This window comes from Sinohyriopsis cumingii, unplaced genomic scaffold, assembly GCF_028554795.1.
Source record: "Sinohyriopsis cumingii isolate HCF-2022 unplaced genomic scaffold, ASM2855479v2 utg002479l, whole genome shotgun sequence".
Taxonomy (NCBI): Eukaryota; Metazoa; Mollusca; class Bivalvia; order Unionida; family Unionidae; genus Sinohyriopsis; species Sinohyriopsis cumingii.
In genome coordinates this window covers 917501-934885 of record NW_028316224.1, presented here as the reverse complement: position 1 = coordinate 934885, position 17385 = coordinate 917501, and the positions used below count along the sequence as shown (strand labels likewise).

Sequence of the window (17385 nt, the reverse complement as noted above, 5' to 3'; positions counted from 1 at the left end):
AAAGTGTACTTATTAAAACTTATATAGATAAACTGCCTTCATACATTATTCAAATTTGTAATTCAGGCATTTTCGGACTCGGACATTAGTTGCTTAACCGGAGGTTTACACCTTCAAATGGACTTAAATAACAATGCATTTAAACGAAGATTCAGTTCATTTTCGTTGTTTTTGGGCATTATTATTATTATTATTATTTATCTTGTATCAACTGACTAATTCAATAGGTAAATAATCGACATCAGCCTATGAGCTACCTTTAAAGACGGACTCGAATCTGATTTGAAACGGATATCGTCTTGCAGCTCGGAAACGTTAAAGTTGTGGAAACACAGAAAGTGCAAGGAAGTGGAAGCAGGGAACATCCATCCAAACTTACTGTAATCAAAACAGAGATTTATACACCAATTTATTTTGTCAATGGCCCATATTCGAAGTATTCGCTAAGGGATGCCAAGTTTCACACTGATAGACTGGTGCCCTGCTAAAAACAGGTAAATAAATTAAAATAATTAAAAATAATACATTCCAAATATATCTATCAATTATTGAATAAGAAATACCACAGACAAGTATCCAAAATGAAAGACATCGATTGCATACGTTGCAATTATTCGCTATAGGCTGAATCCGGAATATCAGAAGAAATTTGGAGGATCTGGACGGCATACGAGGCGGCCCATTTCGATCCTGGAGGTAGAGGAAACTGAAAAATTTGCACCAGATTTGTGAACAAGAAATATTGGCCATATATGATCGCATATCCTCACAGTGAGGATGGAACCAAAAAAAAATTTAAAAAATGCCTACAGCACCCGGTATTCCCAGGCGGTCACCCATCCAAGTACTAACCGGGCCCGACGTTGCTTAACTTCGGTGATCGGACGAGAACCGGTGTTTTCAACGTGGTATGGCCGTAGACATTTGTATGTACAAATTTAAGACTAATATAGGTTGTCTCTTCGTCGTTACAAAGATATATTACACACACACACACACACACACACACACACACACACATATATATATATATATATATATATATATATATATATATATATATATATATATATATATATATATATATATATATATATATATATATTAGAGACAGGGGAGAGCTCTGCTTACGACAATACATCCCTTCAGTTTCAATCTGTAAAGAAGCAAGAGCTTATTTGATCGCCGATGTCACTGACATGTAGGTTGCCATATTTGTGCAGTCATTTGAATAGTAATACAATGGCGAGTTCCGTGTCAAATTTCATCAAGGTTGTCGTTTTCTTTCGTCAGTCAGCTTCATTAACGACAAATGATGTTATACTCGGAATTATTTCTGAGAAAATAAATCGTATTTCTCTCGATTTCATGCAGGTATATCTCGATGAAAGGTCGGTCAAGTTTGCATGGCAGGCTAGTAAGCACAGGGGCTCGCATCGTTGCTCACAATTGAACTGACAGTCATACATTTTATACTATATGTACGACTGATAGTTTCATTGTAAGCAATGATACGAGCCCCCTGTGGCTAGTAAGCAGCCTATGCCGATACCGCATGGTGTCGGCGATTTCCAACGTTTTGATAAGCAAAACAAATATGTCCATACACCCCAATACTAATGTCCAAATATCAAAAATCGCTATTTTGGGACTATTATGAATTCATTCAAGGACATTCTAAATTACATCATCGCCACACGTCAAGATTGTTATTACATCAGCACATTCAAAATTGGACTTCATTCAGAAAACCACTGGCATTCATTTGGAACACTACCCTTTTGGACTTGTCATATAACTTTTCATGGACTATTTGTGATTTCATTTATAATGCTGAAAAGTATTTAAATTTTCACTTTGTATTCTTTATAAAAATAAATTAAGTCGGTTGGTTTAGATTGGCTAAGATAGCATTAAGGTGTTTTTGTTTATATGAGCCAATATCACATTATTCTTTTCTTGGTTTAGATGGGCTAAGTTCACATTATGGTACATTGGTTTAGATGGGCTAAGTTCACATTAAGGTGTTTGGCTAAGTTTCCATTAAGATATTTGGTTTAGATTGGCTAAGTTTGCATTAAAGTGTATTGGCTTATATTGGCAAATTTCACATAGGAATTTGATTTAGATGGCCTAAGTTCACATTATGGTGTTCTGGCAAAAGACTGCTTGGTTTTATTAGGCAATGAGGGTAGTCTTGCTCAAGGGTACAATAGGGCAACCAGCTTGATAGAAATCTATCATGTTAACCATTGGACTGATGTACATTTTATCAGTGTAATTTAGAGTCTGTTTAAACCATTCCGAATCCCCCCATCTCTCTCTCTCTCTCTCTCTCATATATATATATATATATATATATATATATATATATATATATATATATATATATATATATATATATATATGAAAGAAATAATATTTTCAATCTTTCTGCACTGTACTGATTTTCTGGTTGAATACTAAAAGTAAGTTTAAATATATATAAGGAGTTTGCAAATTTTATAAAAGTCAGCTTGCCTAGCAAGTAGTAGGTCAATATGATACAATGTAGAATTTAAGAAAATGTCATTATATGTATTGAAACGTTTGTTTCCTTTGTATCTGTTGATATCTAAAATCCATATCCCAATAATTAAAATTATCCAAGACTATATGTAAATAATACACGTATGTATGTATGTATGTACACACACAAACGTATATATATATATATATATATATATATATATATATATATATATATATATATATATATATATATATATATATATATATATATATCACAAAAGACACACACATATCTTAAAACACCCTCAGCCACCCAGGATATATATATGATCCGTTTTTACGAGATAAACTTATTAATTCAGTATGGTATAATTATCGAGTAAGATCAGTAGAGTTTTTGCCCTTGTTTGCAATCGTTATAGGATAACGCGTTAAAAATAAAATTACACAGAAGTACAATTAATGTTAATAGCTGATAAAGTTATGCGAACTTTGTTGCATACTCTCTCTCTCTCTATCTCTCTCTCTCTCTCTCTCTCGTGTGTCAGTATGATAAAGCAAGAAGAAAAAGGAAGAACAGTAAAGAACATATATAAAAAGGTTTATTGAAACAGCGTCTCATCATGGTGTGGGCACCACGATGCATAGGGATAAATAAAAAAGCGAGTATTCCATTACTTTTCACTTCATTTGATATGCATCCATATGACACAGAATGCTCTCGGTGAGTACAGGGAATCAGATAAACGTCACTGTGCGGGACTAGGTATAAAACATTTATTGTAGTTTTAATTGTAAATTTTTCGTGCATTTAAGTAGAAATTAAATGATTTCAGTTCTAGTGAGAACAACATTTCGACTGTAAAACATAATTTGTTGTCTTGATGCGTTTTCAAGACTCTTGGGCTGATTAGTCACACATCTCTTCAACGTTTCCGATGTACAAATGTTTGTGTGCAGTATAATATTAGTAACTAAAGTGTATACTGATTCAAAGTTCTAATCCAAAAGAAGCAAAACTGGCCTCAGATACTCATATTTGTCACTCATCCATTTTCTGACCCAGATAAGGGGAGAATTCCATGTTGAAATTGACTTAAAATGCAGATTCAGGACATTATTGTTGTTGTTATTATTATTATTATTATTCCTCTTTCTGTCCTATCATTTGGTTAAAATAAGCGACACCGGCCTATAAGCTAACTTTAAAAATAGGGTCTTATCAGATTTGCAAAGGATCTCTTCTTGCAACTTGTAGAAGTTAACGTTGTGGAAATACAGAAAGTGGAAGCATGGAATATCTATCTAAACTTACTGTAATCAAAACAGAATTTTATAACCCAATTTATTTAGCCAATGGCCCATATTTACAGTATTCGCTACAGGATGCCAATTTTCCCACTGGCAGACTGAGGCCCTGCTGTAAAAGAAATCAATCAATCAATAAATTAATATAAAAAATTCTCACAATTCATACATTCCATATTTATCAATCAATTAGTGAATAAGAAATACCACAAATAAGTACCCAAAATGAAAGACATTGATCGCATATTTTGCAACTCTGCGCTAGAGACTACACCAGGAATATATGAGAAGAAACTTGAAGGAAGTATTTCGACGTGAAAGGAGGCAGCTTGTTGTGGTAGTAAAAGTAGAGGAAACTGGATAAATTGAACCGAATTTGTTAATAAGAAATACTGGTCATCTATGATCGCATATTCCAGTAGTAAGGATCGAAACCAAGAGCAGAGAAGTGCAAAGCAACATTTGCTATATTCAGGTCCTATACTTGATTTTTTTAGGATCCGAATTATTGAAGAAAGTTAAGGAAAAAGAGAAAATGAAAGTCAAGAAATTGCTCTATTTATTATTTATATTGAATAAAGTAAATTTAGTTACAATAAAAGAAAGAAAGAAAAACTTCAACTGTTTTTAGTTATAAAAGAAAAAAAAAAAATTAGAGTCTACAGCACCCGGTATTCCCAGGCGGTCACCCATCCAAGTACTAACCGGGCCCGACGTTGCTTAACTTCGGTGATCGGACGAGAACCGGTGCTTTCAACGTGGTATGGCCGTAGACACAAGTGTGTGTAAATTTAAGACTTATATTCGCTTCTCTCTTCACCGTTTCCGATGTACAGACGTTTACGTTTATGTGCCGTGTAAAATTAGTAATTAAAGTGTACTTATTAAAACTTATATAGATAAACTGCCTTCATACATTATTCAAATTTGTAATTCAGGCATTTTCGGACTCGGACATTAGTTGCTTAACCGGAGGTTTACACCTTCAAATGGACTTAAATAACAATGCATTTAAACGAAGATTCAGTTCATTTTTGTTGTTTTTGGGCATTATTATTATTATTATTATTATTATTATTATTATTATTATTTATCTTGTATCAACTGACTAATTCAATAGGTAAATAATCGACATCAGCCTATGAGCTACCTTTAAAGACGGACTCGAATCTGATTTGAAACGGATATCGTCTTGCAGCTCGGAAACGTTAAAGTTGTGGAAACACAGAAAGTGCAAGGAAGTGGAAGCAGGGAACATCCATCCAAACTTACTGTAATCAAAACAGAGATTTATACACCAATTTATTTTGTCAATGGCCCATATTCGAAGTATTCGCTAAGGGATGCCAAGTTTCACACTGATAGACTGGTGCCCTGCTAAAAACAGGTAAATAAATTAAAATAATTAAAAATAATACATTCCAAATATATCTATCAATTATTGAATAAGAAATACCACAGACAAGTATCCAAAATGAAAGACATCGATTGCATACGTTGCAATTATTCGCTATAGGCTGAATCCGGAATATCAGAAGAAATTTGGAGGATCTGGACGGCATACGAGGCGGCCCATTTCGATCCTGGAGGTAGAGGAAACTGAAAAATTTGCACCAGATTTGTGAACAAGAAATATTGGCCATATATGATCGCATATCCTCACAGTGAGGATGGAACCAAAAAAAAATTTAAAAAATGCCTACAGCACCCGGTATTCCCAGGCGGTCACCCATCCAAGTACTAACCGGGCCCGACGTTGCTTAACTTCGGTGATCGGACGAGAACCGGTGTTTTCAACGTGGTATGGCCGTAGACATTTGTATGTACAAATTTAAGACTAATATAGGTTGTCTCTTCGTCGTTACAAAGATATATTACACACACACACAGACACACACACACACACACATATATATATATATATATATATATATATATATATATATATATATATATATATATATATATATATATATATATATATATATATATATATATATATATTAGAGACAGGGGAGAGCTCTGCTTACGACAATACATCCCTTCAGTTTCAATCTGTAAAGAAGCAAGAGCTTATTTGATCGCCGATGTCACTGACATGTAGGTTGCCATATTTGTGCAGTCATTTGAATAGTAATACAATGGCGAGTTCCGTGTCAAATTTCATCAAGGTTGTCGTTTTCTTTCGTCAGTCAGCTTCATTAACGACAAATGATGTTATACTCGGAATTATTTCTGAGAAAATAAATCGTATTTCTCTCGATTTCATGCAGGTATATCTCGATGAAAGGTCGGTCAAGTTTGCATGGCAGGCTAGTAAGCACAGGGGCTCGCATCGTTGCTCACAATTGAACTGACAGTCATACATTTTATACTATATGTACGACTGATAGTTTCATTGTAAGCAATGATACGAGCCCCCTGTGGCTAGTAAGCAGCCTATGCCGATACCGCATGGTGTCGGCGATTTCCAACGTTTTGATAAGCAAAACAAATATGTCCATACACCCCAATACTAATGTCCAAATATCAAAAATCGCTATTTTGGGACTATTATGAATTCATTCAAGGACATTCTAAATTACATCATCGCCACACGTCAAGATTGTTATTACATCAGCACATTCAAAATTGGACTTCATTCAGAAAACCACTGGCATTCATTTGGAACACTACCCTTTTGGACTTGTCATATAACTTTTCATGGACTATTTGTGATTTCATTTATAATGCTGAAAAGTATTTAAATTTTCACTTTGTATTCTTTATAAAAATAAATTAAGTCGGTTGGTTTAGATTGGCTAAGATAGCATTAAGGTGTTTTTGTTTATATGAGCCAATATCACATTATTCTTTTCTTGGTTTAGATGGGCTAAGTTCACATTATGGTACATTGGTTTAGATGGGCTAAGTTCACATTAAGGTGTTTGGCTAAGTTTCCATTAAGATATTTGGTTTAGATTGGCTAAGTTTGCATTAAAGTGTATTGGCTTATATTGGCAAATTTCACATAGGAATTTGATTTAGATGGCCTAAGTTCACATTATGGTGTTCTGGCAAAAGACTGCTTGGTTTTGTTAGGCAATGAGGGTAGTCTTGCTCAAGGGTACAATAGGGCAACCAGCTTGATAGAAATCTATCATGTTAACCATTGGACTGATGTACATTTTATCAGTGTAATTTAGAGTCTGTTTAAACCATTCCGAATCCCCCCATCTCTCTCATATATATATATATATATATATATATATATATATATATATATATATATATATATATATATATATGAAAGAAATAATATTTTCAATCTTTCTGCACTGTACTGATTTTCTGGTTGAATACTAAAAGTAAGTTTAAATATATATAAGGAGTTTGCAAATTTTATAAATGTCAGCTTGCCTAGCAAGTAGTAGGTCAATATGATACAATGTAGAATTTAAGAAAATGTCATTATATGTATTGAAACGTTTGTTTCCTTTGTATCTGTTGATATCTAAAATCCATATCCCAATAATTAAAATTATCCAAGACTATATGTAAATAATACACGTATGTATGTATGTATGTACACACACAAACGTATATATATATATATATATATATATATATATATATATATATATATATATATATATATATATATATATGTATATATATATATATCACAAAAGACACACACATATCTTAAAACACCCTCAGCCACCCAGGATATATATATGATCCGTTTTTACGAGATAAACTTATTAATTCAGTATGGTATAATTATCGAGTAAGATCAGTAGAGTTTTTGCCCTTGTTTGCAATCGTTATAGGATAACGCGTTAAAAATAAAATTACACAGAAGTACAATTAATGTTAATAGCTGATAAAGTTATGCGAACTTTGTTGCATACTCTCTCTCTCTCTCTCTCTCTCTCGTGTGTCAGTATGATAAAGCAAGAAGAAAAAGGAAGAACAGTAAAGAACATATATAAAAAGGTTTATTGAAACAGCGTCTCATCATGGTGTGGGCACCACGATGCATAGGGATAAATAAAAAAGCGAGTATTCCATTACTTTTCACTTCATTTGATATGCATCCATATGACACAGAATGCTCTCGGTGAGTACAGGGAATCAGATAAACGTCACTGTGCGGGACTAGGTATAAAACATTTATTGTAGTTTTAATTGTAAATTTTTCGTGCATTTAAGTAGAAATTGAATGATTTCAGTTCTAGTGAGAACAACATTTCGACTGTAAAACATAATTTGTTGTCTTGATGCGTTTTCAAGACTCTTGGGCTGATTAGTCACACATCTCTTCAACGTTTCCGATGTACAAATGTTTGTGTGCAGTATAATATTAGTAACTAAAGTGTATACTGATTCAAAGTTCTAATCCAAAAGAAGCAAAACTGGCCTCAGATACTCATATTTGTCACTCATCCATTTTCTGACCCAGATAAGGGGAGAATTCCATGTTGAAATTGACTTAAAATGCAGATTCAGGACATTATTGTTGTTGTTATTATTATTATTATTATTCCTCTTTCTGTCCTATCATTTGGTTAAAATAAGCGACACCGGCCTATAAGCTAACTTTAAAAATAGGGTCTTATCAGATTTGCAAAGGATCTCTTCTTGCAACTTGTAGAAGTTAACGTTGTGGAAATACAGAAAGTGGAAGCATGGAATATCTATCTAAACTTACTGTAATCAAAACAGAATTTTATAACCCAATTTATTTAGCCAATGGCCCATATTTACAGTATTCGCTACAGGATGCCAATTTTCCCACTGGCAGACTGAGGCCCTGCTGTAAAAGAAATCAATCAATCAATAAATTAATATAAAAAATTCTCACAATTCATACATTCCATATTTATCAATCAATTAGTGAATAAGAAATACCACAAATAAGTACCCAAAATGAAAGACATTGATCGCATATTTTGCAACTCTGCGCTAGAGACTACACCAGGAATATATGAGAAGAAACTTGAAGGAAGTATTTCAACGTGAAAGGAGGCAGCTTGTTGTGGTAGTAAAAGTAGAGGAAACTGGATAAATTGAACCGAATTTGTTAATAAGAAATACTGGTCATCTATGATCGCATATTCCAGTAGTAAGGATCGAAACCAAGAGCAGAGAAGTGCAAAGCAACATTTGCTATATTCAGGTCCTATACTTGATTTTTTTAGGATCCGAATTATTGAAGAAAGTTAAGGAAAAAGAGAAAATGAAAGTCGAGAAATTGCTCTATTTATTATTTATATTGAATAAAGTAAATTTAGTTACAATAAAAGAAAGAAAGAAAAACTTCAACTGTTTTTAGTTATAAAAGAAAAAAAAAAAATTAGAGTCTACAGCACCCGGTATTCCCAGGCGGTCACCCATCCAAGTACTAACCGGGCCCGACGTTGCTTAACTTCGGTGATCGGACGAGAACCGGTGCTTTCAACGTGGTATGGCCGTAGACACAAGTGTGTGTAAATTTAAGACTTATATTCGCTTCTCTCTTCACCGTTTCCGATGTACAGACGTTTACGTTTATGTGCCGTGTAAAATTAGTAATTAAAGTGTACTTATTAAAACTTATATAGATAAACTGCCTTCATACATTATTCAAATTTGTAATTCAGGCATTTTCGGACTCGGACATTAGTTGCTTAACCGGAGGTTTACACCTTCAAATGGACTTAAATAACAATGCATTTAAACGAAGATTCAGTTCATTTTTGTTGTTTTTGGGCATTATTATTATTATTATTATTATTATTTATCTTGTATCAACTGACTAATTCAATAGGTAAATAATCGACATCAGCCTATGAGCTACCTTTAAAGACGGACTCGAATCTGATTTGAAACGGATATCGTCTTGCAGCTCGGAAACGTTAAAGTTGTGGAAACACAGAAAGTGCAAGGAAGTGGAAGCAGGGAACATCCATCCAAACTTACTGTAATCAAAACAGAGATTTATACACCAATTTATTTTGTCAATGGCCCATATTCGAAGTATTCGCTAAGGGATGCCAAGTTTCACACTGATAGACTGGTGCCCTGCTAAAAACAGGTAAATAAATTAAAATAATTAAAAATAATACATTCCAAATATATCTATCAATTATTGAATAAGAAATACCACAGACAAGTATCCAAAATGAAAGACATCGATTGCATACGTTGCAATTATTCGCTATAGGCTGAATCCGGAATATCAGAAGAAATTTGGAGGATCTGGACGGCATACGAGGCGGCCCATTTCGATCCTGGAGGTAGAGGAAACTGAAAAATTTGCACCAGATTTGTGAACAAGAAATATTGGCCATATATGATCGCATATCCTCACAGTGAGGATGGAACCAAAAAAAAATTTAAAAAATGCCTACAGCACCCGGTATTCCCAGGCGGTCACCCATCCAAGTACTAACCGGGCCCGACGTTGCTTAACTTCGGTGATCGGACGAGAACCGGTGTTTTCAACGTGGTATGGCCGTAGACATTTGTATGTACAAATTTAAGACTAATATAGGTTGTCTCTTCGTCGTTACAAAGATATATTACACACACACGCTCACACACACACACACACACACACACATATATATATATATATATATATATATATATATATATATATATATATATATATATATATATATATATATATATATATATATATATATATTAGAGACAGGGGAGAGCTCTGCTTACGACAATACATCCCTTCAGTTTCAATCTGTAAAGAAGCAAGAGCTTATTTGATCGCCGATGTCACTGACATGTAGGTTGCCATATTTGTGCAGTCATTTGAATAGTAATACAATGGCGAGTTCCGTGTCAAATTTCATCAAGGTTGTCGTTTTCTTTCGTCAGTCAGCTTCATTAACGACAAATGATGTTATACTCGGAATTATTTCTGAGAAAATAAATCGTATTTCTCTCGATTTCATGCAGGTATATCTCGATGAAAGGTCGGTCAAGTTTGCATGGCAGGCTAGTAAGCACAGGGGCTCGCATCGTTGCTCACAATTGAACTGACAGTCATACATTTTATACTATATGTACGACTGATAGTTTCATTGTAAGCAATGATACGAGCCCCCTGTGGCTAGTAAGCAGCCTATGCCGATACCGCATGGTGTCGGCGATTTCCAACGTTTTGATAAGCAAAACAAATATGTCCATACACCCCAATACTAATGTCCAAATATCAAAAATCGCTATTTTGGGACTATTATGAATTCATTCAAGGACATTCTAAATTACATCATCGCCACACGTCAAGATTGTTATTACATCAGCACATTCAAAATTGGACTTCATTCAGAAAACCACTGGCATTCATTTGGAACACTACCCTTTTGGACTTGTCATATAACTTTTCATGGACTATTTGTGATTTCATTTATAATGCTGAAAAGTATTTAAATTTTCACTTTGTATTCTTTATAAAAATAAATTAAGTCGGTTGGTTTAGATTGGCTAAGATAGCATTAAGGTGTTTTTGTTTATATGAGCCAATATCACATTATTCTTTTCTTGGTTTAGATGGGCTAAGTTCACATTATGGTACATTGGTTTAGATGGGCTAAGTTCACATTAAGGTGTTTGGCTAAGTTTCCATTAAGATATTTGGTTTAGATTGGCTAAGTTTGCATTAAAGTGTATTGGCTTATATTGGCAAATTTCACATAGGAATTTGATTTAGATGGCCTAAGTTCACATTATGGTGTTCTGGCAAAAGACTGCTTGGTTTTATTAGGCAATGAGGGTAGTCTTGCTCAAGGGTACAATAGGGCAACCAGCTTGATAGAAATCTATCATGTTAACCATTGGACTGATGTACATTTTATCAGTGTAATTTAGAGTCTGTTTAAACCATTCCGAATCCCCCCATCTCTCTCTCTCTCATATATATATATATATATATATATATATATATATATATATATATATATATATATATATATATATATATATATATGAAAGAAATAATATTTTCAATCTTTCTGCACTGTACTGATTTTCTGGTTGAATACTAAAAGTAAGTTTAAATATATATAAGGAGTTTGCAAATTTTATAAAAGTCAGCTTGCCTAGCAAGTAGTAGGTCAATATGATACAATGTAGAATTTAAGAAAATGTCATTATATGTATTGAAACGTTTGTTTCCTTTGTATCTGTTGATATCTAAAATCCATATCCCAATAATTAAAATTATCCAAGACTATATGTAAATAATACACGTATGTATGTATGTATGTACACACACAAACGTATATATATATATATATATATATATATATCACAAAAGACACACACATATCTTAAAACACCCTCAGCCACCCAGGATATATATATGATCCGTTTTTACGAGATAAACTTATTAATTCAGTATGGTATAATTATCGAGTAAGATCAGTAGAGTTTTTGCCCTTGTTTGCAATCGTTATAGGATAACGCGTTAAAAATAAAATTACACAGAAGTACAATTAATGTTAATAGCTGATAAAGTTATGCGAACTTTGTTGCATACTCTCTCTCTCTCTCTCTCTCTCTCTCTCGTGTGTCAGTATGATAAAGCAAGAAGAAAAAGGAAGAACAGTAAAGAACATATATAAAAAGGTTTATTGAAACAGCGTCTCATCATGGTGTGGGCACCACGATGCATAGGGATAAATAAAAAAGCGAGTATTCCATTACTTTTCACTTCATTTGATATGCATCCATATGACACAGAATGCTCTCGGTGAGTACAGGGAATCAGATAAACGTCACTGTGCGGGACTAGGTATAAAACATTTATTGTAGTTTTAATTGTAAATTTTTCGGGCATTTAAGTAGAAATTAAATGATTTCAGTTCTAGTGAGAACAACATTTCGACTGTAAAACATAATTTGTTGTCTTGATGCGTTTTCAAGACTCTTGGGCTGATTAGTCACACATCTCTTCAACGTTTCCGATGTACAAATGTTTGTGTGCAGTATAATATTAGTAACTAAAGTGTATACTGATTCAAAGTTCTAATCCAAAAGAAGCAAAACTGGCCTCAGATACTCATATTTGTCACTCATCCATTTTCTGACCCAGATAAGGGGAGAATTCCATGTTGAAATTGACTTAAAATGCAGATTCAGGACATTATTGTTGTTGTTATTATTATTATTATTATTCCTCTTTCTGTCCTATCATTTGGTTAAAATAAGCGACACCGGCCTATAAGCTAACTTTAAAAATAGGGTCTTATCAGATTTGCAAAGGATCTCTTCTTGCAACTTGTAGAAGTTAACGTTGTGGAAATACAGAAAGTGGAAGCATGGAATATCTATCTAAACTTACTGTAATCAAAACAGAATTTTATAACCCAATTTATTTAGCCAATGGCCCATATTTACAGTATTCGCTACAGGATGCCAATTTTCCCACTGGCAGACTGAGGCCCTGCTGTAAAAGAAATCAATCAATCAATAAATTAATATAAAAAATTCTCACAATTCATACATTCCATATTTATCAATCAATTAGTGAATAAGAAATACCACAAATAAGTACCCAAAATGAAAGACATTGATCGCATATTTTGCAACTCTGCGCTAGAGACTACACCAGGAATATATGAGAAGAAACTTGAAGGAAGTATTTCGACGTGAAAGGAGGCAGCTTGTTGTGGTAGTAAAAGTAGAGGAAACTGGATAAATTGAACCGAATTTGTTAATAAGAAATACTGGTCATCTATGATCGCATATTCCAGTAGTAAGGATCGAAACCAAGAGCAGAGAAGTGCAAAGCAACATTTGCTATATTCAGGTCCTATACTTGATTTTTTTAGGATCCGAATTATTGAAGAAAGTTAAGGAAAAAAAGAAAATGAAAGTCGAGAAATTGCTCTATTTATTATTTATATTGAATAAAGTAAATTTAGTTACAATAAAAGAAAGAAAGAAAAACTTCAACTGTTTTTAGTTATAAAAGAAAAAAAAAAAATTAGAGTCTACAGCACCCGGTATTCCCAGGCGGTCACCCATCCAAGTACTAACCGGGCCCGACGTTGCTTAACTTCGGTGATCGGACGAGAACCGGTGCTTTCAACGTGGTATGGCCGTAGACACAAGTGTGTGTAAATTTAAGACTTATATTCGCTTCTCTCTTCACCGTTTCCGATGTACAGACGTTTACGTTTATGTGCCGTGTAAAATTAGTAATTAAAGTGTACTTATTAAAACTTATATAGATAAACTGCCTTCATACATTATTCAAATTTGTAATTCAGGCATTTTCGGACTCGGACATTAGTTGCTTAACCGGAGGTTTACACCTTCAAATGGACTTAAATAACAATGCATTTAAACGAAGATTCAGTTCATTTTTGTTGTTTTTGGGCATTATTATTATTATTATTATTTATCTTGTATCAACTGACTAATTCAATAGGTAAATAATCGACATCAGCCTATGAGCTACCTTTAAAGACGGACTCGAATCTGATTTGAAACGGATATCGTCTTGCAGCTCGGAAACGTTAAAGTTGTGGAACAGAAAGTGCAAGGAAGTGGAAGCAGGGAACATCCATCCAAACTTACTGTAATCAAAACAGAGATTTATACACCAATTTATTTTGTCAATGGCCCATATTCGAAGTATTCGCTAAGGGATGCCAAGTTTCACACTGATAGACTGGTGCCCTGCTAAAAACAGGTAAATAAATTAAAATAATTAAAAATAATACATTCCAAATATATCTATCAATTATTGAATAAGAAATACCACAGACAAGTATCCAAAATGAAAGACATCGATTGCATACGTTGCAATTATTCGCTATAGGCTGAATCCGGAATATCAGAAGAAATTTGGAGGATCTGGACGGCATACGAGGCGGCCCATTTCGATCCTGGAGGTAGAGGAAACTGAAAAATTTGCACCAGATTTGTGAACAAGAAATATTGGCCATATATGATCGCATATCCTCACAGTGAGGATGGAACCAAAAAAAAATTTAAAAAATGCCTACAGCACCCGGTATTCCCAGGCGGTCACCCATCCAAGTACTAACCGGGCCCGACGTTGCTTAACTTCGGTGATCGGACGAGAACCGGTGTTTTCAACGTGGTATGGCCGTAGACATTTGTATGTACAAATTTAAGACTAATATAGGTTGTCTCTTCGTCGTTACAAAGATATATTACACACACACACAGACACACACACACACACACATATATATATATATATATATATATATATATATATATATATATATATATATATATATATATATATATATATATATATATATATATATATATATATATATATATATATATTAGAGACAGGGGAGAGCTCTGCTTACGACAATACATCCCTTCAGTTTCAATCTGTAAAGAAGCAAGAGCTTATTTGATCGCCGATGTCACTGACATGTAGGTTGCCATATTTGTGCAGTCATTTGAATAGTAATACAATGGCGAGTTCCGTGTCAAATTTCATCAAGGTTGTCGTTTTCTTTCGTCAGTCAGCTTCATTAACGACAAATGATGTTATACTCGGAATTATTTCTGAGAAAATAAATCGTATTTCTCTCGATTTCATGCAGGTATATCTCGATGAAAGGTCGGTCAAGTTTGCATGGCAGGCTAGTAAGCACAGGGGCTCGCATCGTTGCTCACAATTGAACTGACAGTCATACATTTTATACTATATGTACGACTGATAGTTTCATTGTAAGCAATGATACGAGCCCCCTGTGGCTAGTAAGCAGCCTATGCCGATACCGCATGGTGTCGGCGATTTCCAACGTTTTGATAAGCAAAACAAATATGTCCATACACCCCAATACTAATGTCCAAATATCAAAAATCGCTATTTTGGGACTATTATGAATTCATTCAAGGACATTCTAAATTACATCATCGCCACACGTCAAGATTGTTATTACATCAGCACATTCAAAATTGGACTTCATTCAGAAAACCACTGGCATTCATTTGGAACACTACCCTTTTGGACTTGTCATATAACTTTTCATGGACTATTTGTGATTTCATTTATAATGCTGAAAAGTATTTAAATTTTCACTTTGTATTCTTTATAAAAATAAATTAAGTCGGTTGGTTTAGATTGGCTAAGATAGCATTAAGGTGTTTTTGTTTATATGAGCCAATATCACATTATTCTTTTCTTGGTTTAGATGGGCTAAGTTCACATTATGGTACATTGGTTTAGATGGGCTAAGTTCACATTAAGGTGTTTGGCTAAGTTTCCATTAAGATATTTGGTTTAGATTGGCTAAGTTTGCATTAAAGTGTATTGGCTTATATTGGCAAATTTCACATAGGAATTTGATTTAGATGGCCTAAGTTCACATTATGGTGTTCTGGCAAAAGACTGCTTGGTTTTATTAGGCAATGAGGGTAGTCTTGCTCAAGGGTACAATAGGGCAACCAGCTTGATAGAAATCTATCATGTTAACCATTGGACTGATGTACATTTTATCAGTGTAATTTAGAGTCTGTTTAAACCATTCCGAATCCCCCCATCTCTCTCTCTCTCTCTCTCTCATATATATATATATATATATATATATATATATATATATATATATATATATATATATATATATATATATATATATATATATATATATATGAAAGAAATAATATTTTCAATCTTTCTGCACTGTACTGATTTTCTGGTTGAATACTAAAAGTAAGTTTAAATATATATAAGGAGTTTGCAAATTTTATAAAAGTCAGCTTGCCTAGGAAGTAGTAGGTCAATATGATACAATGTAGAATTTAAGAAAATGTCATTATATGTATTGAAACGTTTGTTTCCTTTGTATCTGTTGATATCTAAAATCCATATCCCAATAATTAAAATTATCCAAGAGTATATGTAAATAATACACGTATGTATGTATGTATGTACACACACAAACGTATATATATATATATATATATATATATATATATATATATATATATATATATATATATATATATATATATATATATATCACAAAAGACACACACATATCTTAAAACACCCTCAGCCACCCAGGATATATATATGATCCGTTTTTACGAGATAAACTTATTAATTCAGTATGGTATAATTATCGAGTAAGATCAGTAGAGTTTTTGCCCTTGTTTGCAATCGTTATAGGATAACGCGTTAAAAATAAAATTACACAGAAGTACAATTAATGTTAATAGCTGATAAAGTTATGCGAACTTTGTTGCATACTCTCTCTCTCTCTCTCTCTCTCTCTCTCTCGTGTGTCAGTATGATAAAGCAAGAAGAAAAAGGAAGAACAGTAAAGAACATATATAAAAAGGTTTATTGAAACAGCGTCTCATCATGGTGTGGGCACCACGATGCATAGGGATAAATAAAAAAGCGAGTATTCCATTACTTTTCACTTCATTTGATATGCATCCATATGACACAGAATGCTCTCGGTGAGTACAGGGAATCAGATAAACGTCACTGTGCGGGACTAGGTATAAAACATTTATTGTAGTTTTAATTGTAAATTTTTCGGGCATTTAAGTAGAAATTAAATGATTTCAGTTCTA

General features: G+C 33.4%; 7 non-coding genes across 7 annotated transcripts; all 7 read right to left on the bottom strand.

Moving 5' to 3' along the window:
• Nucleotides 1–803: 803 nt before the first annotated feature.
• On the bottom strand, nt 804–922 carry LOC149770684 (5S ribosomal RNA). The gene has a single exon (XR_016418774.1). It is a non-coding gene; the product is annotated as a 5S ribosomal RNA (ribosomal RNA).
• A 3553-nt stretch (nt 923–4475) lies between these two features.
• Nucleotides 4476–4594, bottom strand: LOC149770683 (5S ribosomal RNA). The gene has a single exon (XR_016418646.1). It is a non-coding gene; the product is annotated as a 5S ribosomal RNA (ribosomal RNA).
• A 921-nt stretch (nt 4595–5515) lies between these two features.
• LOC149770682 (5S ribosomal RNA) lies at nt 5516–5634 on the bottom strand. Its single transcript, XR_016418773.1, has one exon. It is a non-coding gene; the product is annotated as a 5S ribosomal RNA (ribosomal RNA).
• Nucleotides 5635–9161: 3527 nt separating this feature from the next.
• Nucleotides 9162–9280, bottom strand: LOC149770681 (5S ribosomal RNA). The gene has a single exon (XR_016418645.1). It is a non-coding gene; the product is annotated as a 5S ribosomal RNA (ribosomal RNA).
• Nucleotides 9281–10186: 906 nt separating this feature from the next.
• LOC149770680 (5S ribosomal RNA) lies at nt 10187–10305 on the bottom strand. Its single transcript, XR_016418771.1, has one exon. It is a non-coding gene; the product is annotated as a 5S ribosomal RNA (ribosomal RNA).
• Nucleotides 10306–13796: 3491 nt separating this feature from the next.
• LOC149770679 (5S ribosomal RNA) lies at nt 13797–13915 on the bottom strand. The gene has a single exon (XR_016418644.1). It is a non-coding gene; the product is annotated as a 5S ribosomal RNA (ribosomal RNA).
• Nucleotides 13916–14812: 897 nt separating this feature from the next.
• On the bottom strand, nt 14813–14931 carry LOC149770678 (5S ribosomal RNA). The gene has a single exon (XR_016418770.1). It is a non-coding gene; the product is annotated as a 5S ribosomal RNA (ribosomal RNA).
• Nucleotides 14932–17385: the final 2454 nt, after the last annotated feature.